Raw genomic sequence first — 26,777 nt, forward strand, 5'->3', positions numbered from 1 at the left:
ATGGAGGCATAAGGTGATTTCTCTTTCTACCTGCACAGGCTGTCTTTGTGCAAATGAGGACACAATACACGCACTATGGTCTTGTAGCTCTCTGATGGTTATATGGAAGGATGATGCCCTGCTGATGAAGTTATTACGGTATGATTTGCGTGATTTTGATGCTTTGCTGGGACTGATGTTCACCATGAGGGATCGTCTTAATACAGACTTGTTAGCATTAATTTTCTGGTTGATTTGGCGTGATAGGAATGCTATCAGGCTTGAAGAGCAGAGGGTTGAGCTACATCGGATCAGAGACAAAGCAAAGGTCTTGCTCTCGGATTTTCTAGCAGCCGAAATCTCTCTAGCCCGAGCTGATATGCCCATTAATAGATTAGTGCATTGGTGTCCCCCTGTTCTGCCTCACACCAAAATTAATTTTAATGCAGCTCTGTTCAAGGAGTTGGATTCTGCTGGTATTGGCACTGTAGTCCTAAACTCTTCAAGTTCAGTCAATGCAGCTTTGTCTCAACGAGTCCCACTCCCTTTCTCTGCAGCTACGGTTGAAGCCTTGGCTTGTCGAAGGGCTATGGAATTTGCAAAAGAAATATCTGCTCTGGACTGCATCTTTGAAGGTGATGCAGAGGTTCTTATTAAAGCTATCTGTAGGGAAGATGCTAGCAACCCCGAGTATGGTCTTGTCATTGAGGATATTCTAGTTTTGGCTAGGGACTTTCACTTTAGTTCTTTCAATCATGTTAAAAGATCAGGCAATCAAGTTGCCCACCATTTAGCTAGACGCTCTAAGTCCGACTTTGAGCTACAGGTCTGGTTTGATACCACTCCTGGAGATATAGCTCCTCTAGTTGTTCATGATGTTTTGTAATCTCTATAGTTTTTCTTTGAATGAAGTTTGCCCTCAGGGCAATTATCTCAAAAAAAAAAAAAAAAAAAAGGTTTAAAGTTTCTTCATTCATATCGAGCTCATTCATGTCTCCAAACTCATCAGAACCCTCAAGGTCATCAAAATTCTCAAAGTCATCCAGATCTTTCAAATCACCAAGATCTCCTAACTCTCTAAGGTTTCCTAACTCCCTCAGGTTTTCCATGGTTTCAAACCTGTCCTCGACATTCATGTCACAACCAACGTTGAAGTTTTATTCGAGCCAATTTGCGGCTTAAGTTATTCCTTAACTACAGGCTGTCTGTTTTAGCCTTTTTCTTCTTGTTCCTCTTCTTTCTCCCAATCACAACAGTCACTGTATTACAATCCATAGGCTGTTCTGTTGAGGAGATTAATTTTGAATCATTCTTAGAATAGGAAATCTGGCTCAAGGTCCCTCTTTCTATCCTCTTATGATCTCGCTTGACTGATTTTTCCCCACTTTTCTGGTTAGAGCCTTCTTCTGTCTTCTCAACTTTGCTCTGAAGTTGTTTCCCTTGAGAATTTTCCAATACAATGGCATTTGGGCAAATTCTTATGTATCTCAAGGTGAGAACTCCACCCCCCCTTGGTTCCATTCCTCGATGTCATTCATATTAACTCCAAAGTTTGTATCTTCATCAAAAGTGTCTGAACCTCCTTCCATTCCCTGTTGCTTAATAGCCTATTGCTTAACTAATGCCTTCGATGAGTTCTTGCCATTTTGAAAAAATCTGGGTTGTATCCATATTTTAAATGACGTTTATGCGGAGGCTTAAGGCCACCATCTTCCTATTTAAGAAACATAAAGGTTTGAAAGTTTGGTGCCTTTTACGACCCAAGAGATTTAATAATAATATTTGCTTTCACAGTAGGCCATCTTTTTTCTATACAGATGACACTACTGGAGGAAATTGAACAAAAGAAATAACATAAATATATCTAAAATTATTAACATCCTACTAATAGAGTGAGCCACAGCATTAGCCTCCCTATTGACCTAGATAAACACACAACCATCAAAGTTTAGTTTTGCTGACCAATTTAACATCCTCCAGAGCGTTCAAAATCTAACAACTAAGGATTCTGCCTTTTATCGTTCAAAGAATCAATGCATATCTTCAAATCTGTTTTCCACAATTTGTTGCTTTTTACTCCTATGTCAAACATTAAGCTTCATCTCACTGTCTGTGCTTGTGCGACGACAGGCCTGCAAGTAGGAATTTTCTGCCGTCAGAGCTGAACCACAATTTATTTTGAATGTATTTACAAGAGGGTTTCTGCCACTTCATGGGTTGCTTTGTATAAGTGCTTGCTTTTGTTCTTCTACTGACTCAGACAAATTCTTAAATGTACTGCAGTACCTTGGTAGGGAGTTCCAGAAGAGAGAGATCAATGGTCAAGATTCCTTACTGTCAAAATATAGTCAAGATTCCTTAGGGAGTTGTGAGAATTCCTCTTACAGTCACTCTGCCACTTAGTACTTCAGCAGGAGGAGCAACTTTGAATTTCACCAAATCAGCACTTGAGCTCACATTGATTTCACCCATTTGAAAACCCCAGTTAGAGCAAAACACTGCCGTTCTAGCAAAATCACATTTCTTAAAAAGCTGCAAGCTTGTTTCTTCATACATACTATGTAAACAATGTACATCCTCTTAACTCCATAACCTCCTCCTTATTCTGTATTGGCAGTACTTCCACTGACGATTCTCAAAAGCATAATCTTAATTTTTTCTTCCATAAATCTTTAATACCCAGTCCCCCATTTTTCTTAGGCTGGCAAATCAAATCCCATGTTTTCCAAGCAACATACCTGCCATTTGCTGCATCAATTTTCTGTTGAAAATTTCTGACAGCAGCACCCCTGTTTTTTTTCACACAACTACCAAGGCAAATTGAAAGAGGCCAGTGAATGTGGGGATGGATTGTGTCACACAGCTGCTGTATCATAATATTAATTCATTTTATATAAATTCTCATGCTATCTTTAGTGCTACAGATGAAGCCATGGTTGCAAGCATGGAGAACTTCAGTTGTTTCACAACTGGCAACTAAAATTCATAATGCTGTGTATACTATTTCTTTTGGTAATTAGAAACTGTTTGTTTGGACTAATCAAAGTTTTTTTCAGAGTTTTGATAAGTGATAACTGAGTGATTGTCTTGTATAACTGAGAATCTCTACCAAATCAATGGATTTTACATTTTGTTTCAATCCATCATGATTCATGTTTAACTTAATCTAATATTGAAAGGCGCATTGATACCTGCTTAAATGATATGGCTATATTTTGTAATATACTTTAACTGCTGCAGTTCACAATCATTTTAGATATCTAGTGACTAGTGTACATATCATTCATTGCAAGTCACTAAGAGAGGGACCAATACCCCCAGGATTTTTTAAAAATACCGTCATTTACATTGTGGCATAATGTTGATAAAAAGATAGACCAAAAAAGTATAGGATCTTTTTTTTTTTTCCCCTCTTTCAAAACAAACACAAAATTCTCTCTGTATTATGTTATCTGCTACAAGAATGAGAATCTCCCTCAAATATCGTCTCTCTAACTTTTGACACCTGAAACATCAATAAAAATCCATCTAAGCATTCAAAACCAGTTTAGTCTACAAGCCTAGAATGTTTCGATTGCCACCAATTTTAACAAAATATAGCTTTGACACCAGTTAGCCTAGTCTGAAATAGTTAGAGGGTTCAGAATATTCAAGCTTTATGATCAAGTTGAACATCAATAAATTGCAGGGAAAGAGAGAGAGGACAACTACATAGAAAGGATTTTTTTTTTTATGAATAATCCTCTTTTGCGAATTTCTAAAACTTGTTCCATGAGTAAGCAGAAATGCTTGTACACTAGACCTTGTCTTTAAATCCAATCCAAAGGACTTAAAGAATACAAAAAGGCCAAAACTGCCACCTACTGGACTCCCAATTAGATAAAAGGATTCATAGCCAACTCCAAATTTTTGGGACTAAAGCTTTTTTGTTGTCGTGTATTTACAAAATCATGGCTAGACCATAACTATCAACTAGACAAGTCCCAGAAAGAAGATTACTTCAAGAGTGAACTTGTTTGAAGCTTTCAACAGTGTTTGTTGACTTTTAATTACAAGGAAATATTCTAGATTGAAGACTGAATTAATGCTAACCTAATTATATAGCATGATTGATAAAAAGTAGTAGTCTAACTTCTCAAAAACTCACAACTCATGCTCTCATAGACATCAACTCAAATACACTACATAAGAGAAATATAAGTTACTCGAATGTACAGCATATAGGCTGTCCAATAACAGTAGCCTCAATTGAACTTCATTGTAAGAAAATCATTATAACTGAAACCATATGATGCAAATCTGATAAGGACTAGAGCCCCTTATACATGAAATAAAAGAAAAGATCCTGGCTATACTGTCATTATGAAACAAGATGGAAGGATTTGTCACTCAATTACATTTTCAAATTATGATAACTGAAGCCAAATATGAATTCAATACAACATACCAGGATTTTTTATTAAGAAAAAAAAATCCAAAACATAGTCAGACTGACAGAAATGCTTATGAACTTCAAATAGCAGTAGCTTGATTTGAAATTCACCCTATGGAAATCCTCCCTGTTTAGTAACCAGTCAAAGTATAAACAAAACATGAGTGTTGTCTTCTGCAGATATGTCAATTGTCCTAACCTGCATAGATGTAAAAACTTGACTTAGTATGGTACTATAAAAGAAAAATAAAAAGTTCACTCATTAATAATCAGTGTAATTGGAGTTCATTCATGCCTGTTCTAGAAGTCATGGCTATGAAGTATATAGAAACATGCTAGAGAAGGAGGTGCTATGCAGTTTGTAGTTTTTAATGTGTAAAAAATTATTTGGCAAACTTTTCTTGCATTAGCCCGCACAAGGTGGATAAAAAAATAGCAAAATACTTGGACACTTACATGTAGGATGCCAAACTAGGACTGAACCATGCATCTAACTTAGCAAAATCCTTAGAGCAGTGAAGCTTGAGAATGTATTTCTTTTCTATATCATATTCGCAACTTGCCTAATAAGGTTTTACCAGTTATTAAGCTTGTTGAAATTAATGATTGATAAATTACTAATTCTCGCAAAAGTTATGCTGTTAGAAAATAGTGATTTTAATCATGTAACCATAATTTTAACAATGATGATTATGTAGAGGCTTAGACAATTGGCAGTGAACTCATGCAGGGGATTCAGCAAAAAAAAAAGAACTCATGCAGGGGAATCTAAGTTTAATTTTCAGGAACACAGAATGTATAAAATGATTGGGACTGGTTGTGCGTAAACAGAAAAATAAGTGGACTTACTTGCTAGCCACAAAACCAGCTGAACAGAGAAGGGAAAAAAAAAAAATTAGACATGTAACAAGAAGGATTTTTGAGATGATCATTGCCACAGAAAAGCTCCTTAATACATTTAGGTTCAGTATCGTTACCTCCTTAATGCATCGCCTGACACCATTCAACCCATAGTGACACGGTGACTCCCCAGTTTGTGCAATTGTGTGGTTGAACTCTTCCACATCTTACACATCATTCAACAAATAGTGCCACGGTGACTCCCCAATTTGTGCAATTGTTTGGTTGAACTCTTCCACATCTTCCTCATCATTCAACCCGTAGTGACACGGTGACTCCCCAGTTTGTGCAATTTTTTGGTTGAACTCTTCCACATCTTGCTCGTATACCAAACCAACCCCACAATGCATCACTTTCCTTATTGAGCCATAGTTCTCAAATACGACCTCAATCAGACTACATTGATCAGCATTTGGAACAGCAGCAAACCAATCATCACGACACAAAAACATTAGACAATTGTAGTGAGCGAACGGCGGCGAGGCTGTTATTCTAAAGAAAGTTTTAGAGGCATATTGACTGTGAGGAATGTCACCAAGGGCTTTCACACGAACTCCGAGACCAAATCTTTCCTCAATTACATAGATATGAGCAGAGAGAATGAATCCCATCCATTTACTATTACACCAATTTGGACGCAGCGCTATCCTTATTGAATCCCTTCCAAATGGATAAGTTATCCACCCCGGAATTCCATATCCGGGAATAATTGTCTGAAATTCAGTTTTTCCATGAAGGAATCCCTGTACCCAAAAAAAATAAAAATAAAAAAATAAAAAAGATACACCATTTAACAATTTGAGCAGGACTGTAAATGAAGTGAGTTGTTTAAGAACAGCTTGAGATGGGTTCGGAAAAATGCTTGTTATGTTTGTTTGTTTAGCAAACAAGTCAAATTCAAATCCTAGTTTAGACTTAACTATTGAATGAGTCAAGCTCAAACATACTAATGTGTACTTGAAATTGGATTATAAAAATTTTTAAATAAGTTTTTATGATATCAAATGATAATATAAACTGTGTACTTGTAGTAAAAATTCATATAAAATTGATCAAAAATCTGACTTAAAGTACAATGATGTGACATAAAATAGCTTCTTGTCAAGCACCTTATGGTGCCTGTTAACACTAACCTATTTTTACAAGAGTAAAAAATTTTAGTCATGACTTTACTATATATAGAAAAAGAATAAGTTAATCAAGTAACTCATTAACAAATTCAAGCTTATTCAACAAGATAATAAGTCAAGCATGAATATATAATATTGTTTGGTGATAAACTCGAATTCGGCTTGTATTTGATATAATTACATGAAAAAGCTTTAACTTATATATATATATATATAAGATAGAATTTCTACTCAAACCTAATCTAAGTGTATATGTGTGTAAAACTCTCCCTTAAAAACTTGAACCCTGACTCTTACCCCTCACATCCCACAAGCATTTATAATTGTAGAGTGACCACACCACCGCACCAAAAGTGCAGTGGTAAGCTTTAACTTTTAATATTTGACTCAATTAAAAGAGAGAGAAAACTGAGTACCTGTTGGTAACGGTTCAATATTGTAAATGCTGCTCTACGGCTGAGCTCATCATAAGAAGGTCCTGACGATTTAGGTAGTCTGTAAAACTTACAGGGTATATTCTGCACAAATTGTTCTTTCAATCGATCTTTCCAGACATCATTGGCTGAGGAAAGTTTCCAAATGGAAGTTCCAATCAACTCAAGTTCCTTCAGACACTCTATTTTCCAAATGCTCTCTGGCAGGTCGTAAAGACGGAAGCATCCCGTAAGGACGAGCTTTTCAAGAGAGATCAAACCATTCATATTACTTGGAAGACAATTGAGATCTGTGCTGTCTTTTAGATTTAATAAAGTGAGGGCAGTCAAACACTCAATTGATGAGGGTAGTGTTTTGATACCAGTCCTACCCAAATAAAGTTTTGATAGGCTTTTTAAAATTCCATTAAATTCTGGAATTTCCCTGAGTTGGTGACACCCAAAAAGATTGAGAATTTGAAGGGACTCCATTTCAGTATACATGCTGGGAAGATTGGTAAGAGATTCACAGTGTTCCAGATCAAAGACAACAAGCCTCTTGAGTTGTCCAACAGATGGGTGGATGTCAACCAAATTAGTGCAACAACTAAGAATTAGTCTCTCTAGTCTTGGAAACCCATTGAAGTCAGGTGTATGAAAAAGCCTCGCTGAATAACTAAGATCCATGCATTTTAACTTGTCTAAATACTGTTCAACCCCAATTAAAAAAAAAAAAAAGTATTAAGCATATAATCTACTTTGATAAGATAAATAAGTTTATAAATTAAGGAAAATTATTGTAGCCATTCCTCACTAAAAACAGTAAGTCTTGAGACATACAAAATTTCACTACTGCCAAGTAAAACAGTGATGTCAATAGTAAACCTATATGAAAACTAGTAAAAACTTGTGAACTTAATTGTTGTGAAAGTCATTACGTCTATTGCACTACTTATGAAAAAATAATAAATAATAAAATGACAGTTAAAAGAACAAAATTACCTTCACTCCTTCCCAAAGATATTTAATTTCGCTAAACTGTAAATTAAGTTCAACAAGCTCTTTTGGTTGGAAATTGGACGGTAAAACTTTTGAAGAATAACCAAACCAGTCAAGAATTCTTAGGTCATTCGGAAGATGATTGAGGCCATTCAATATAGACATATTGTCAACTATAAGCAATCTAAGATTACCCATCTTTGAAAAAGCTTCAGGAATGACTTCAATGTTCCAATGTGGTACTTCCCATTCATAAAAGGGGGCTTCAAAGGTCCAATCTCCTCTGTCCCATTGGTAACGGTTTATGACTATGGCTTGAATTGCTTCTGTTGCCTTAGAATAAAAGGCATACAATCAGTGAATTATTTGTAGAACAAAATATATGAATACTAGAATTACTCAAGTTTATACTGTGCTAAAGGAGATGAAAATATCTACACCCTTAATTTTCAAGTTACTAAATTTAGGTATACACCAAATTTTACAACTTGTTGATTTGTGTGACACAAGTGATAGACATTTTCTACTGATTACATGAACTCATTACTGTTATTTCATCATTCATATAATCACACAAGTAGAAAAGTTGTAAAATTTGATAGAAAAATGGGTGTGTCCTTGGTATTGTTGTTTCCCAGTGTAAAAGAGTATTGCTTGGTACACAAGATTTTCAAAACATTGCTTGCCAATAGTCTAGCTAGGCAATCTCTTAATGTCTTGGATTGTGCTGTTTGGATAGAGGATATTCCATCCATTTTTTATTACGTGCTTCAAGCTGATATAGCCGTTTCTTCTTATAAAGCATTGTTATTAATACCGTTTCGGACCTCGTTTCGGTTTGTCCAGTGAAATGGAATATTTCGGTACCGGCCGATTTCGGCGTACCGTTTTAAGGTGTTTCAGGTTCCTAAAAATTAAATTATATATATTCTTGTAAAACATAAAATTATCAATTCTAATAAATAAATAACTAAATTTCAAATAATACAAATCATTTAGTGTTAACTCTTAAGTCTTAAACATCAATATAACATCTATTTAACATCACACAATAAGAAGATTTACAAGACAATAACTAAACATTAAATAATACAAAACATTTAGTCTTAACTTTTATGTCTTAAACCTCAATACAACATCAAACAATAAGAAGATTTATAACAAGTCATTACTCATTACATAAGCACATAATAATTAATAACTAATAAGCCAACAAAATTTATAACATAATATTAGCCATCAAAAAATTTTTTTTTTTTTTTTTTTTTCCATAGGCCAAATCATGTACTGGCCGGAATTCACATCTCGGCCGGAATTGGCCGGAATGGACCAGAATGGCCGGAATGGACCGGAATGGCCCGAAATCTGGCCCGAGGTGGAACGTTGGGTATCCCGGTACCGGTTTGCATACCGGAACGAAAAATTCCGGCCGTTCCGGCCGGAACGGAACGGAATCAATAATATTGTTATAAAGTAGTTTTCAAGTTTCTCTTCAAAAAAAAAAAAAGAGAGAAAAAAAACCCTAACAAGGCAAAAAAAAAAAAAAGTACAAAATTATTTGAAAGTGATTAAAAAAAAATAAAAAAAAAGAGCCCATGAATGAAGTTTCAATAAATAAAAAATGTAGCCTTTTGTTTTGAGTAGTAATCAAGAGATGAATGATTGGTTGATTAAATCAAGAAAGATGAATTCAAATTTATGAATAATGACACAATTACATTGTGTTTTAAAAATACAAGAAATGTTCCAACGACAATATATTAGCATGTTAAATGAAATTTTGTACTCTATATTCCATTAATTAAGTACTTAGGTAACCACTTATCTATTCAATCTTTTTTTTTTTTTTGAAAACTAAATTATTGACGGAAAGTATGATATTGTACCTAATCAATCTTGTTCACTAAAATAAAATTCTAACTTTACCTCATCAAAATTAAATTAAATAAAATTCTATCTTTGCCACTGTTCTTACCGTATTTTTAGTCAATACATGGAACAAATCCTCAAGAAGCCACAATCTGCTGCGCTTTCCAGGCTCTCTACATGATTCTTTTTCTTTACCCATTTCTTGTAGTAGATCATGCATACATAATTTATTGTTTTCTACGGTTATGAGAGATTTTTGCATGAGAACACTCATACCAATTCTTGCATCGAGACCACAATTCTCTAATATCTCTACTACTCGATCTTTTTTCTTCCCTCTAAAGAAACATGCAATATCCAAGAATATTTCCTTCCACATTTCCTGATGTAGGACACAATTTATTGTTTAATTATTGTAATTTATTAATTTTGGTATTTTTATGTAAAAAACGTTATTTTAGGTTTAGGTGGTTTATTTCCTTATTTTTTAGGTGCATTTAATGCTTTTTAGGTCAAATTTGATTCTAGATATGGTAAGGTATCAATTAGAAGTTATTTTAGAATATATTTTCTTGTCTGTCAAGTTTTATGGAGCCCTTAAATAGGCCCTTAAGTCTGTAAACGTTTTTCATAGAATATTATGGAATAAAAATCAGAAAATGTGAGGCTTTGCTCTCTTTTGGTTCTTCAAGAACTGTGAACTTATCAAGGATTCTTCCTTGTGGCGTTCAACTTTATACCTTTGGTTCGTGATTCTTTATAATCATTGGGTCAATGTCAACTTATACCTTTGGTTCGCGTTTCGATTATAAACGTTGTGTCAGGGTTTCTATCAAAAATCTGAATTTTAGCTTTCTTGGGCAAGTATTCCAATATTTTTGTTGGGTCTCAAAGCGTGTCGATTGAGGTTCGCATCATTTCCTCTAGTCCATCATAGCTGACTTTAAGCATATCAAATATTTCTCTTTTAGGTTTTTTTTTTAACACTTTCCAATGCGCTTTTCCATTCATCCATTGTTCTTCCAAACAAAAAGGAACCCAAAGTAACAAGAGCTAATGGAAGGCCATTAGCATAGCATACAAATTCTTGGGAGAGTTGCATATATCCTTCTTCAGGTTGCTTTTTTTTGAAGGCTTTCAAACAAAAAAGTTTTAGAGCAACATCACTGTTTAATGCATCAAGCTTATATATTTTATGCACTCCATGTTGGACCAACAAATGTTCATCTCTTGTTGTTATGATGATCCAACTCCCCAATCCAAACCAGCCATACTCTCCAGACAATTTTTCTAATTGGTCAAGTTGGTTGACATCATCTAGAACAAGTAGGACTTTTTTATGACGTAGCCTATTCTTGATCATGTCAACTCCTTGATATACATTCCTTATATCTATATTTCTTTCGTCTAAAATGTCTGCAAGAAGTTGTTGTTGTAATCGACACAACCCATGTTTTTTAGAATCTTCTCTAACATTAGCAATAAAACATGAACCTTCAAAATTATTACCAAACTTATCATAAACAACTCTAGCAAGAGTTGTCTTTCCCAGCTCTCCCATACCACAAATCCCTGTCATGCAAACATTATTCCCAAGATCTAAATATGAAGTGATGAATTCTTCCACTGAAGAATCTATTCCTACCAAGTCGTTGGTAATGCTTGAGAAACTAGGGCTCAATTTATGTAATATCACTTGTACGATATGTTGGATAAATTCTGACTCATGCCTGCAGAAAAGATAAAACAATAATTACATGATGGTCCAAATTAGTAATAAATACCCATGGGAAGAAGAAAAATTTTAGGCAAAAATACTTTTTTTTTTTTTAAAGTTTGATAGTTACAACAAGGAAGGGGAATTTCAACTCCAAATGTCATCAACATACCAGAAAGTGCCAACTAATTAAATTACAAGGCTTTTGGCAAACACCTGAATTTTTTTGCTCAAGCAATATTGATATAACATCTCATATATGAAAGGTATATTATATCAATTACATATTTCAAACAAAGATATTTAGGGCTATAGTTTTTGTTATATTTTGTTGAAATATAGATCCATCAAATTTTGTTAATCAATCAATCAATATATATATATATATATATATATATATATATATATATATATATATATATATATATATAAGCAGAGACATCATGCTAGCAAAGACCTCATGTGAAAGAGCATGAAGTTCTACCATATGGCTCACTCTTTGACAATGAATTTTTTTACATAAATTCTTTACTCAAGTGTCACATTAGAGATAAAAACTAATTAAAATTTAAAAGATAAGAACTCTTTATTTTCTTAGATTCATTGTATTAGGATATTTCTCAAGTGTCACATTAGAGATAAAGACTACTTAAAATTTAAAAGATAAGATCTCTTTATTTTCTTCAGTTCATTGTTTCAAGACTTTCCTCTCTCACAAAGTACAAAACTTTTCGTGTTTCCACTCACCATTTTCAACTCATCCGCTTGTTCTACTTTATATACACCTATCCATAGCCTTTTATCTTCATGCCATAGGTTAGGTGCTTTTTTATTCTATTTTAGCCCTCATAATTTATTGGTTTCTTTGTAATTTTGGACTACTATTTAGTGTGGCATTGGCATGAGCCTTGACCAAAAAAGTAAAAAACGATGATTATTATGGAGTTTTTTTTTTGTTGTGAATCAAAATTATCTCAACTTTAGTTGCAACCTCAAGTTTAGTTGCAACTATTCAAGAATAATGCGCAAATGGTATACAAACTACAGTCATATTATTAGTTCTGTCCATCAAAGCTACAATTAAGTAGTTCTTCACATAATTTTTATGTTCTTTCTCATCTATCTTTCACATATAATACTTATCCACCTGTATCTTTTTCTATTACTTTTCTTAGTGTTGTTAATTATAGTTGTTGCAGTTTGTAAGGATTAGTTTCAAATTATTTAATTTGTTGTTATGGTTTTGATATACGATGGTAAGTTAATTAGTGTGCTCTACTTCTCAATATAAAGACAAAGCTCATGTGTAAAATTAATAATACAAGACCAGTTCTCCCAATTTTAGCTTATATTTTTCTTAAATTTTAGCATTTTCTTTGTTTTTTTTTTTTTTCAAATGATATAACGGCCCTATTAGAGGCAATTAAATAGTGATAAATGAAAGTATTTCTAGCCAATTTTTCTTTGTTTGCTTACGTTCTCTTTATGTTGGTACACAAATAAATTTGTTTCATTTAGATTATGAAAAAAGTTTTTGAGATTGGGGCCTTAGGATTTGGTGTTGAGCATGAAGGGGTTGAAGAAGTGTTCAGTTTTAGAACTAAGCTCTACTTTTTATCTAGATGATATTTTATTATTTTAAATATAAAATTTATAATATGGTATAGACTCCTAGAAATTTTTAATAACTATGAAATTCCAATCTCATATATATAGATTAGCAAAAAAAAAAAAAAAAACTCACTCAATAGTTGGAAACTAGTTCTAGGATAAGGAAAAATTATAAAATATAAATTTAGAAAATTAAGCATCAAAGCATTTAGCAATATTATGAGAAACATCATAAATACTATATAACAAAATGAGTATTATATAGGGTAATTCTAGTGTACCTCCCTTTTTTTTTTGGGGGTATGGTACCCACTAGTAGTCAACCTGCTATACTAGGTTACCAAAATATCACATTTGATGGTACCATCCTCATATTGTGTAGTACTAATATCACATGTAACTGTACTTTTGTCACATTCGGTAGTTCCCTTATTTTTTCTCACATTTAATAGTACCATCCTCACATTGTGCAGTACCAACATCACATGTGACTGTACTTTTGTCACATTCGAAGGTTCCATTTTTTTTCCTCACATTTGATGGTACCATCCTCACATTGCGCAGTACCGTCATCACATGTGATTATACTTTTGTCACATTCGATGGTTCCTTTATTTTTTCTCACATTTGATGGTACCATCCTCACATTGTGTAGTACCAATATCACATGTGACTGTATTTTTGTCACATTCGATGGTTCCTTTATTTTTTTCTCACATTTGATGGTATCATCTTCACATTACGCAGTACCAACATCACATGTGACTATACTATTGTCACATTCGATGGTTCCTTTATTTTTTTTTTCTCACATTTTATAGTATCATCCTCACATTACGCAGTACCATCATCACATGTGATTATACTTTTGTCACATTCGATGGTTCCTTTATTTTTTCTCACATTTGATGGTATCATCCTCACATTGTGTAGTAGCAATATCACATGTGATTGTATTTTTGTCACATTCGATGGTTTCTTTATTTTTTTCTCACATTTGATGGTATCATCTTCACATTGCGCAGTACCAACATCACATGTGACTGTACTATTGTTACATTCGATAGTTCCCTTTTTTTTTTTTCTCACATTCTATAGTACCATCCTCACATTACGCAGTACCATCATCACATGTGATTATACTTTTGTCACATTTGATGGTTCCTTTATTTTTTCTCACATTTGATGATACCATCCTCACATTGTGTAGTACCAATATCACATGTGACTGTATTTTTGTCACATTCTATGGTTTCTTTATTTTTTTTCTCACATTTGATGGTATCATCTTCACATTGCGCAGTACCAACATCACATGTGACTGTACTTTTGTCACATTCGATGGTTCTGTTATTTTTTTCTCACATTTTATGGTATCATCCTCACATTGCGCAGTACCAACATCACACGTGACTGCACTTTTGTCACATTTGGTAGTTCCCTTATTTTTTTTCTCACATTTTATGGTATCATCCTCACATTGCGTAGTACCAACATTACCTGTAACTATTTTTTTTGTTATATTTGATAGTTCCCTTATTTTTTTTATCACATTTTATAGTACCAGTCTCACATTTCGTAATACCAACATCACATATGACTGTACTAGCATCACATTTGATTGTACTAACATCACATGTGACTGTACTTTTATCACGTTCGGTGATTCCCTTGTTTTTTTTCTCACATTTTATAGTACCAGCCTCACATTGCATAATATCAACATCACATGTGACTGTATTTTTATCCACTGGTGGAGCCAGAGGGGGGTGAGGGGGGGCACTTGCCCCGCTTGACTCCTTTTTTTTTTTGTATTAGTAGTCACATGAAAAAAAAAAAAAAAAGCTTCTACTTGTTGAAACTTGAAAGTGACCAAACCACCTATTTCACTATTTTTTTTTATATCATTATTTACATCATTGTTACTATTTATGATACTTTTCACAACATTTTATCTTTAAATGATGCTAGAGATATTACAAATTTTACTACTTATGTCTTACAAATTAGCATGTCACCAATCACAAAAAATAATTTCAAACATTTATTCATTATATTTTTTAAGTAACACTAATCATATTTTTACTCCATCAGTTTGTAAATTTTTTAGTAGCTATGAATTGGTTGTTTTTGTTTATTTATTTTAATAATATGAAATATATTCATATTTGCCTACAATTTTTATTTATTTTGTTATTATTGTTGATTAATGTTTATTAGATAAATTTCACTTTTAATATCGTCTTTTAATTTTGCCCCCTCTAGACTAAAATCCTAGCTCCGCCACTACTTTTATCACATTCATAATTCTCTTATTTTTTTCTCACATTTAAAGGTACTATCCTCACATTATGCAACACCAATATCACATGTCAGTGCACTTTTATGGAATTCCCTATTGAGTAGTACCACCGTTCTGTACTTTCGTATAAGAAAAATTGGATTCATAATCTCAACCTTTAATTTAATCCAACAGTTGTAACTAGTTGCCACGTCATCGATTTGTGTCTCACCTAGTGTTGGGCTACCTTTCTTCACCTCTCCCCTTTCTATTGTCTTCAGATTCACCAAATCCAATTATCAAAACTTTTCTCTATTCCAACAAGTTTAATCTCCATAACCATGGCTACAACTGGAAGCCTCCGAGGCCCACCGACCACCACCGGCGATGCTTGCCGGTCTAACCTTCTCCTCTCTTAAGGTCCCTCTTTTTTCTCGTTCTCTCAAGTCTAGCCGTGACCAAGATTTTGCTTGCCCCAACACCACCATCTCTAGCAGTTTCTCAACAACGTCACCAACGCTAGTGGTCGTCGGGTACCCTCTCTTTCTCCTTAATTTATTTTCTTTTCTATGTGGGTTTTTTTTTTCCTCTTGTTTGCTCACTGATTTTGGGGTGAGAGGGATGAGATTTTGTTCTATGACTAACATTTTGTTTCAGTTTTGATTAGCTTGATGAATGGGTTTTCTTGTTTGGATTTCTGGAATTAGCAATAACTGTTATTATTGGCATTTTTAAAGTTGGTTTTTGGGTGAGCATTGAAGATGTTTGTTAAAATGCCTCATAGAGTTTTAGTTCATCTTTCTGTATTCTACCCTTTTTTTTTTGGATTTTTATGCCAAAACTGTGATGCTATGTGTATGGAAATTGAATTTTTTTTTTTTTTATTAGCTTGATTAATGGGTTTTCTTGTTGAGTGTAAAGCTTGATGGTTTTGCTTGAGTTTGAAAATTAGGACTTTGCAATATGGCCGAATCTATTGTGATTGAATGAAAATGGGTTTTCTTGTAATTGTTGTGTGTATGGGTCTATTGGCTTTGGCATTTTGGAAATGTTGATACTAGATCTTTGATTTTTTCTTTTGATCTTGATTTCTTTGCCTAAGAGTATCCATTTCTTATTCCTTAGTTTCTTTCACTGAAACAAAACTATGATTCTTAGCTTGATAAAAATCTCTCAGTTTGAAGTTTGTTACAAATGGACCGTGCCTTTTTATCATTCCCTATGTTACTACTGTGGTTTGAGTTGTGAAATGCACTGAAGATGTTTGAGAAAATATATGTTAGAAATTTGAAGTGATGTTAATCTAATTTATTTGTATGTTGTGTAGTCTTGAGGGAGATTCATCATAGTGATGTTAATGCCACTGAACCAGGTCTTCTCTGAAGCTGCCAGAATCTTGCAAGACTTCCTTGAGGCTCACAATGATGCACCAGTCCTAGTTCGGAATCCAGTCCAACCTAAATGGTTTGTCCCAACAGTATTTACTCGGCACAAATTGGTGGCCATCCCACAACTTATGCCCTGCCACACACAAAACACATACAATTAAAAATTATTTACTCTGAAATTCTTTGAAAGGTGTCATAATCAACTTCTTAGGTAATGCAATTAAGATTGTATAACAAACAGAGAGATTCAATTTCCTTTGTGAAGGGCCAAACAGCTGAAATCCCCAATGAATAAGACCCAATTGAAAGATTTAGAGACAAATCTCTCCAAAAACCCAAAATATAGGCGGGGCAAATCTTATTTACTTTGCTATTGAAGAGAAACTGCAAAACACAAGTACTGGGGGAGGGATCTTGAGGACAAACTTATGCTTAAGCAAAGCCCCAACGAGATCACCAAAAAAAAAGGAAGATAAACAACTATGTGAAGCTCAAGGACAATATCATTTGGTTGTTATAACTTTTCCACCCTCAAGAATGGAGTCAATATCATCAAGAACAAAGCCCTAACGATAAAAATTGTTGGGATGTTAATACCGAGTTACTTCAGGAATCCTTCAATATGAGAACAATAATCATACTCATTGTGACAAAAACGTTATTCCCAACAAATTAGATGTGTGAATCTGGTTCCAAAATTTGCCAAATATTTAATAAAAATCTCATAATTTCAACACTTTCATCATCTGAAAAACAGACAAGACATAGTGACATAGTCATACCGGCCTTTTGTTATCAAAGAGCAAGATCCTGGAACTAGGACTTTAAACCTGGTATATGCTTTCCATCATAAACCATATGATACAATGGAACACAATTAAGATTTACTTGAGGTCAAGATAGAGAAGTGATTAAATAGGTCTTAAGGTCAAGATAGAGAAGTGGAATACTGAAAAAATGTCATAAATGATCAAGGGTCTCTCAGGCAATTGCAAGAGATTAAAATAAATAAATAAAAACAAACAAACAAATAAGTGCAACACATGAATGATCCCAGATATTTCTCTCAATATTTAATCATCTGCAAAAGTCTAAAAGTTGATAGACAACATGGATTCTCCAAGAGGTATATTCTTGGTGCCTCCTAATTATTAATAACTTCAGTAATTGTTGAAGTTCAAAATTACGTAATGTCAAACTCGGCAGGACAAACAACTTGGTAATGCATTCTCATGACTACCAGTGATAACTCCACAAAAACAGAATGGCACTAGCACAATATAAGAGCCTTAAACAAGAAATAGACAATATGCTTAAAATAATATAACAAGAAACCCCATGGTTTTGTTGATTAAATGCTAGATAACTGTATACAACGACCAAGCTAAAACCAGACACAAAATTTGTATGTCTTTATATATAAGATCATTTCATTTTCCGCATTTGCCATGACAATGTTGAGCCAATCTAAGTTTCTACCCTCCACCTCTAAAACAAAATCAACTAACGAATTGCAAAGCCAGCATTTTGGTGAGCAGAACTCTATCACTGTAGCCTCTTTCCCTTCTGCCAAGGCTGAAGCAAATGCTGTTTGCTTTACCTCTGCTTGCTCTTCAGGAGTTAAGTTCAACTTTATTTGACTTTGGTTGGTTCCAGCATCGAATTGGAACTAAGCCATGGATAAGAGGATTTTGAAACAGAGGTGACGAGATTGAAATTTTATAAGCAAAAGACCTAAGATTTTGCAAGGATTTGAATATCCAAGGACCGTCAAACATGTAGAGATTAGGAATTTTAGGATATAAAAAAAGGACCCAATATCAAATACAAATTGATAAGATCATAAGACTTAAAAAAAATAAGAGTAAAAAGAATTGAAGAAAGCTCACAGTCACAGGTCGGTAATAGAGACCCACTTGAGAATGGAGACAGAATCTGGGTCGTCAGGTTTGAAAGAGTTCTTGAAGGAGAGAATGCTAATTCCTTCTCTCTCTTGGGCCACCGGTGAAAGAAGAAGAACTCTTGCTAGGTTTGCAGTTTGGGTGAGAAGAACGCGAGAAAGAAAAGACTCTGTTGTTTGTTTTTCAATGTGTTTTTGCTTTTATACATTACCTGCTTATTCGGTAACTAGTTTTCATTAAAAAATAAATAAATGGTCAGGATTAAGACATGTAAAATATATGGTCAAGATTTAAAGGGGTACAGTACCCACTAAAAAAATAGTGGGTACTGTAGAATGACCCTTATACATGGGTCTTAAGAAATTTCAAATGAAATTACCAAACATCCACGTATAGTGTGGGACATTATCTAGTTACTTATAAAGGGACAATTGTAGTTCTTGCCATGACATGTGATTCTTCCCCACTGTAGAACTGTTTTTAAAAAAATACAAACATCATTAAAAGCAACAAAAGAGGGAGAAAAGCGGGGAATGCTAGTAGCTGTAAAGATATCAGGATGGAAAAGCAAGTGCCATCAACCGATTCCTTGATTGACAAAACATGAACTTTTAAAAAAAAAAAAAGTGAGTTTCATTTTATGCTTGATCGTTGAGAGAAACTTTGTTGGAATATTTAAGTTGAACACGCTAAATACAATTATAAAAGTCAAGCCTTTGTGCCAACACAAATATAAGCTTTTACCTGTTTAGCAAATATATATATTTCGTTTAAGTGTTGTTTTTGAATTTCTATTTTGGTGGACTAATGTCAATTATAAAAACCTACAAGCTCTATTTCTTCAAAATTATGTAAAAAATTGATTTGTGAATAAGATGGTTAAAATGCGCTTTTAGCCTTTAAGGATGCTATGGAACTCAAAACAAATGATTGAGCCAAAATTGAATGGAGGGAGAAGAGAGTGGAATAGAGGGGAAGGTGATTAGAATATACTAAAATTTAGTTTATTGTAGTTATCTTCCGCTCTACTCTTCCTTTCACTCCTTCCATCCTAACATATGGTTAATCTTTTTAAAAACAATTTACATGGCCACTATGAACTTAATCCAATCTATAATTTGGCAAAAGGTAATTTTGGACCTTTAAAGCATCATATTGAGTTATAAAAAGTGTTATAAATGTCTCCAAAATTGAACTTCAATTGACTTATATTCTAAAATGGATAAGCTAGGGAAATTGTTGAATGGTTGTCCATAAAATTAAAGCATTGGATTTGTTTGGGATTCGCTTATTTTGTTGAAATTGAAAACTTTTTACTGAAAGTACTGTAAATAAAGGTAAAAATTAGCTAAAATAATACAATAGGACTCATGAATTATACCAAGTGCAGTGAGACCTACAAATAGTACCAAAAATAAGCTGAATAGTAAAATAGGTTGGCAAAAATAATATTTGCCAAACAGACACATCGTGTGACTTTAATAATTGATTCCCTCTTCCTGTGTGTTTGGCATGAATTATTTTGCTAACTTAATTTATTATTCAGCTTATTTTTACTACTATTCATGGATCTTATTGCACTTTTTGGTACTATTCATGGGTCCCACTGTACTATTTCAATTAACTTGTACATTTATCTACTGTACTTTCAACAAAAAATTTTCAGTTTCAGTAAAATAAGTGGATCCCAAACGGACAACTCACTGTATTATTAATTTTTTAGTCAACCATTTTTGTTGGTAGACTTTGACTTGAAAACTCTGTGGGTAAACTTTTTTTTTTTAAGAAACAAACACACCCACACAAGAGAGAGAGAAAGGAGCTATGTGGGTAAACTTATTTTGCCAAAAGAAGTGAAAAAAAAAGAAAAAAAGAAGAGGTTATTCACAATTTTATATTTTTTAAGAATGCCCATTCACAATTTAGCAAACAAAGTTAGCTCAACTACCTTTAAATTTTTAAGTTTTGTGAGTTCTAGTTAAATCAACTAGTAAATCTTTTGTCATCCTCATTGGCATCTAAGTGGTTGAACCGTTGAAGACCTTTTTCACCTCATTCATGTTTTCCAGTAGACCAATAAGGCAATAATTTGTTTGGCCTAGCCTTGGGGTTTGAATCGAGGTTTGGGGTTGGGTTTGTTGTCACGGTTATGGTTATGGGTTCGGTTTTTGTGATTATTTGTTGTGGTTTTGATTTTGGATTGATTTTGTTTGGTTTGGGACTCACCAATTGGGTCTAAAACCAGCTTGACTGGTTTGGGTGTGATGCAATTTCTAATTTTGGTTTCCTTTGGTTATTAAGAATTTTACTTAGGTCGTTCTTAATTCTCAAGGATTTGATTGGGTTGCACATATGCAACTTTTAATTTTCTACTTTGTGTTTGCTGCTATTTTTTCTTTGGTTTGTGCTTTTTTTATACTGCCAAATTAACATGGAGAGTACCTTTGGCCGTTTCCATTCATTTCACAGCGGATTCATAGTCATTAATTAGAAAGTATTAGAAACTCCTCCAATTAATTTTACAGCATATTCATTGAATTTTTGCTGATAATGGAATGTTGGTTCTCTTTTTCTTTTTCGAATTAGATTTTGGAGGAAGAGGAAGAAGTGAAATGAAATCGAGAGATTATTTTGTCCAGAAAATACAAACTCTATTGAGTTGGACAGAATCCTAACATAGTTTCATTTTAATCCAAAATTTAGAGGTATATTTATAGTAACTGAAATTTTGTGAACTAAGTTGTGAAATAGCCAAACCACAAAGAGTGATTGTAATTTACGCAAAAAATATGACGAATATAATAACAATCCTAATCATTTTATAATTCATAGAAGATCATGTTCTTGAATCAAGATCCTTTTTAATAATTGCAAAGGAGCTTTCCCCAAGTCCTAAAAGCACTGGTCACAAACTACTACTTTCTAGTAGTTTGTCCGGTTTCAGAAAATACAACAAAGTTTTAACAAGTATATGTTGTAATATTTAGTCATGCATGTCATGCTAAATTCTAATTGCTATTTATATACTTCATGATATATGAAAGAAGATTGTCCTTTAATTATCAAAAGAAATATATTTGTCATAGAAATTACCTGTCTTGTAAATGCCAACCAGAGAGATTGGCAACTTCTCTCAAAGCACTTCTCCATGCTTCCAACTTCTTTTTGCTTTCCTTGAAACGTTTTTGGTATTCATCAAAGGCTTGCGCAAAAATTCCGGTCTGCTTTCGTACATCAGATGGATTTACATGGTAAAATACTGGTAGAATTATCAATCCTTTTTCTTTCATGCATCTAATAATATTTGCAAGTTCATCCAAGCACCATGTGGAAGATACATAGTTTCTTGAGAGAATGATAATAGCAAACCTCGATTCTTCTATTGCTTTCAAGAGATTTAGAGAAATAGATTTTCCTTTATCAAGTTCTTCTTCATCCCTGAATGTGTAAATACCCTTACATTGCAAAGCATCATATAAATGATCTGTAAAACTATTACGAGTGTCTTCACCTCTAAAACTAAGAAAAACATCATATTTCCATCGAGGTATTAAAGAAGAAGCTAATGACGAATTGCCTCCTGGAGTGCTCATGAAAGCCATTGAAATATTCTGATGAATCTTGTACTACGTACAATTAAAACTGAAGAAATAAAATATATGAAGAAAATAATTAGTTAGAGAAGAAGAAAACTATTTGACGTTCGTTTTTTACTAATTGAGGGGTGAAGCAAAAAAGAGAATTCAAACCTTTTATACAACTTTTCCTGCTCCGCTAATGCTTGTGAAAATGAGAACTTTCATATTTGTGAAATGGAATTGTAGCAGTGACTATAAAGCTTGAAGTTCCTATGAGAGAGAGAGATGAGAAGAGGGCATGGGAGAGGGTAGGCATTAAATCCCCTGTTCTTGGTCAAATCAACAATCATTATTCTATCATTTTTATTTTTGTAAAGCAGACTTGTACGCAAGTGGCCAGCGAGGAAACGTCCTAGCAAGAGCCGACCACAAAATTATTGAATATATATATACTGAAAAATATTATATCGTAGGAAATCAATTGCGTTGAATTTATATATAATTTTTTTGATTTTTTTTTGTCTACCATAAATTTAAAAATTGAAACACAATTATAATGACCGATAAGTTGAATAACAACAAAAATGGTGTTAAAGACATATAACAAAAAATTCTAGTTGAATTAAATTTTTATTAAGGTAATGCTTTAGACACAATAAAAATTAAAGTATTAAAAAAAATTCTTTTAAATAAAGTAATACTATGCACACAACAAAAATTTGCAACTATAAAAATTAAAGTTGAGTTGAATATTCATTTTAATAAAAGGAAATTATAAACTTTATGTATTTGATTTTTTTTGTGATGTCAATATATTTATGTTATCTTTTAATTATATTTTATATAATTTAAGTCTCTTTAAGCATTTGCAACTAAAAAGCTTTGCAACTCCATCAAGTTGATCTTTTGTTTTATTATTACCAAGATTCATAGATAGGAAACTTTCAATCTTTAGCTACTTCACGTGATTAGCGATCACTTTTGGCGATATCTTAATTATAATTTTTTTAACCTTCACCTAGTGATTAGTCAATTCTATGACTTTGTTTTGTGCCTTCGTGTTAAATCTTGCTTAACCGCTTAAGAAGCTTAGTTTTTTTTTTTTTTTCTTCAAAATCTACGTTATGAACTCGGTTTTACTTTGAAATGGGTCAATTCTGTGTCACACTGGCCAATTTCATCCTCTATTTTTCCCCCTTTTTCTTCTGTTTATTTTTTGAGACCCATCTTGATTTTGACATTATTTTTTTCCTCTCCATAACCAACAGTAATAAGGTCATGACTAAAAAAATGTTGCTTATGTTCTTTGCTCTCCGACATGAAAATGCTGGCCTGATTGTTCTAGCAGTGGGTTCTTTTCTATCACTTCTTTTACCATAAAATCTCATTCTTTTTATCTATATGTTATTGTTAAAGAATTTATCAAGCAATAGCATAATAAAAGGCACTTACGTGTTTAGTATCTTCCTACTCTCTCTTTGTTTTAATTTTTTTTTTTTAGTTTATCAAGCAATTGGAAATGGAAAAGATATTTCATTTAAGAATTAGATAGAAAAAAAAGAAGCTATCCTATACTTTTAATTTGAATCAGTAATGCTTCTTTTAGAGAACTCAACAATGAAACTTTTGGTAGAGAACCCTGTACGTCTTCACCATGATCTCGCTTGTAAAATAGGCAAGGAACTAAACGGGGTACATTATAACAAGGACAAAACCACACGGTGTGATCAAATGGAAATGGGCAGGAATAAGTATTTGTTGTTTCAGAATGTTGGTTTAAATTCCACTTAGATCATCTGCTCAAAACACACACACACACACACACAAAATTCACTTAGATCAATGTAATGGGACACATTTCTATAGGGTTCTCATCTCAAGATTAGTTTGGTTGTTGTATTGAGATTGAAGCAATGTTATTATTGTGGTGCACTAAAATTAAGAAAGTTAAATTGGACACACAACGCAAAATTAGACCCCAATTTAGAAATTAATTGATTCTTTTTTTAGTTTTAGTTTTAAATATACTAGTGTGTTGCACCGTACATATGTACAGGTACAATTAAAAACAATCATAATTATATAGTGCAAATTATACTCTTTTAAAAAAAAAAAAAAAAAAAACTCAAATTACACATGGTATTAGCTTACGCTTTTTTTAAACCGTACATTTCTAAAATATGTAATGGCTTCTCATATTTTATATATATATATATATATATATATATATATATATATATATATATAATTTAGAATTTAATTGGTTTTAGATTCTTCGATTTTTGCACCCAATATTCAATTGCCCAAAAAAATTAAAAACTTATATGAACACATGGCGGAAAATTTGACTCTAATTGAAATTCAATTTAGAATTTAATTGAATTTTCTCTAAGCTCTATATATATGGTAAAAATGCAAAACTGATCTTCTAAGTTTCTTTAGATTTCATTTTAGTCTTCTAACTTTACTTTTGTTCATTTTAGTTCTCTAACTTTCAAATTTATTCAATTAAGGTTTTTCCATCAACTTTTGTTATATATTGTGGTTAATTTTTCTAATTTTATAAATTTTTCTTCTTTTTAAATTAAAAAAATCAATTAATGATTGAAAAATATTTTCCAAATTTTTTTTTCAAAAAAATTAACAAAATTTAATGAAAAGACCTTAATTGAATAAATCTGAAACTTAGAGGACTAAATTGAACGAAAGTAAAGTTAAATGATTGAAATAAAATCTAAAGAAAGTTAAAGAGTTAATTTAGCATGCATGCATACATACATACATACATACATACATACATACATACATACATACATACATACATACATACATACATACATACATACATACATACATACATACATACATACATACATATATATATATATATATATATATATCATTGAGTCATATGGCTGCATAAATTAATGTCATATATACACTTAAAAACATTGAACAGTTGCATCTTTTCATTTTTCAATAGGCACATTTTTTGTCAATAAGCACATTTTCATTTAATAGACATATTTTCGATCAATAAGCACATTTTCGGCCAATAAGCACCTTTTAATTCAATAAATATTTTTTCGAGCAATAGGCACCTTTTGGTATATCAAATTTGAAGGGTTATGACCTTCAAATAGACACTTTTTAGTATATCAAATTTGAAGGGTTTTGACCTTTCAATATGCATCTTTGATATATTAAATTTGAAGGGTTATGACCTCAGCTTTTAGCATATATATTACAACCTATTTTATATATACTTATATATACAACACACTAAACTAGAGACACAACATTCTGTCTCTTATTCCTTCTCACAAAATCTTAATAAATAAAACAACATTGCTTTCTTCTACCTAAGTAATAAAACTTTGTGCTATTTCTTTTAATATCATTTTTTTTTTAATTTCATGCATTTTTGTTTATTACTCCAACTCAAAAATAATAACTTTTTTTCCCTAAAACTCTTTCAATAGCTATTCTCATGCATGGCACGGATTAGCAACTAGTTTTCAATAAAATCGAAACCAAAGCTATTTTCAAACCAATCCAAGAAGACCTAGATGGGCTAAAACATAGAAAAAATCGAAACAATAAGAAAAACCATCGATTTAATCATTGGTCAGCATGAAAGCACAACGATTACTTGAGGGTTTGAACAAAAATTTTAGGGTCTTTTTTAATTTATTTTTATTTAAACTTGATGGTACAATTGACAATTAATGTGGCATAAAAAATCATTTTTTATTACTCCATTTGGCACATCATATTTTTTTTCATTCAAAGGGATAACTACGGGGACTAAATTGACACTATACTGAAAAGTTGAGACCAAATTAATACAATTGAAGGATAACATACTAAATTGACATAGTGTAAGGATAAGGATTGTAGTTTACTAGTAAATATATTCTCAAAAATAAATAGTTTATTCAAAAATCATATACTATATAATAAAAGTTTGGCTTACAAGCCTTAGTCGTGCCAGGTGGCTTCATCAAATTGCAGAACTCTTTTTTAGATTTTAAAAGAAATAGATATATATATATATATCTTTTTTTTTTTTGTTCTTATCTTCTTAAATTTCTAGTTGGGTTTAAAAAAAAATAAATATATTGTTTTTGTTCTTATCTTTTCTCTTATAATTTCTATTTAAAATAAATAAATAAAATCAGCTCACACTTTCATAATTTTTTAACTTCACGTAAAACAATTGCATAATTTTGTTTAGATTTAAAAAAATTGCAATATTTTGGATAAAATAGAAGCTTAATTGTTATTATCAACTTAAACTCTAATACTTAATCAATTTTTAGGATGTACACAAAATCTTAATCTATCATTGATGTTTATCAATTTTAATTAAATATCCATTCATTTGTACTTTAATTCAATAAAAAAATTAAAAAACGTATTAAAAAATAGTCTATCCTTATTAGTACAAATTCCGATTTTTTTTTCTTTCTTTCTTTATACTAATATGAAATATTTATCCAACCAACAATGATTGGAAGAGATTTAGTTTAAGTATAAATCATCTAAATTCAAACTTTATCCGATTAAGAAGTTACCT

The 26,777-nt window shown here is 32.3% G+C and overlaps 1 pseudogene; it reads right to left on the reverse strand.

Annotated features, from left to right (window-relative positions):
• Nucleotides 1-4,268: 4,268 nt before the first annotated feature.
• On the reverse strand, nucleotides 4,269-22,469 carry LOC142615259 (disease resistance protein Roq1-like; annotated as a pseudogene).
• Nucleotides 22,470-26,777: the final 4,308 nt, after the last annotated feature.

The sequence above is a fragment of the Castanea sativa genome, chromosome 11, assembly GCF_040712315.1.
Source record: "Castanea sativa cultivar Marrone di Chiusa Pesio chromosome 11, ASM4071231v1".
Classification (NCBI taxonomy): Eukaryota; Viridiplantae; Streptophyta; class Magnoliopsida; order Fagales; family Fagaceae; genus Castanea; species Castanea sativa.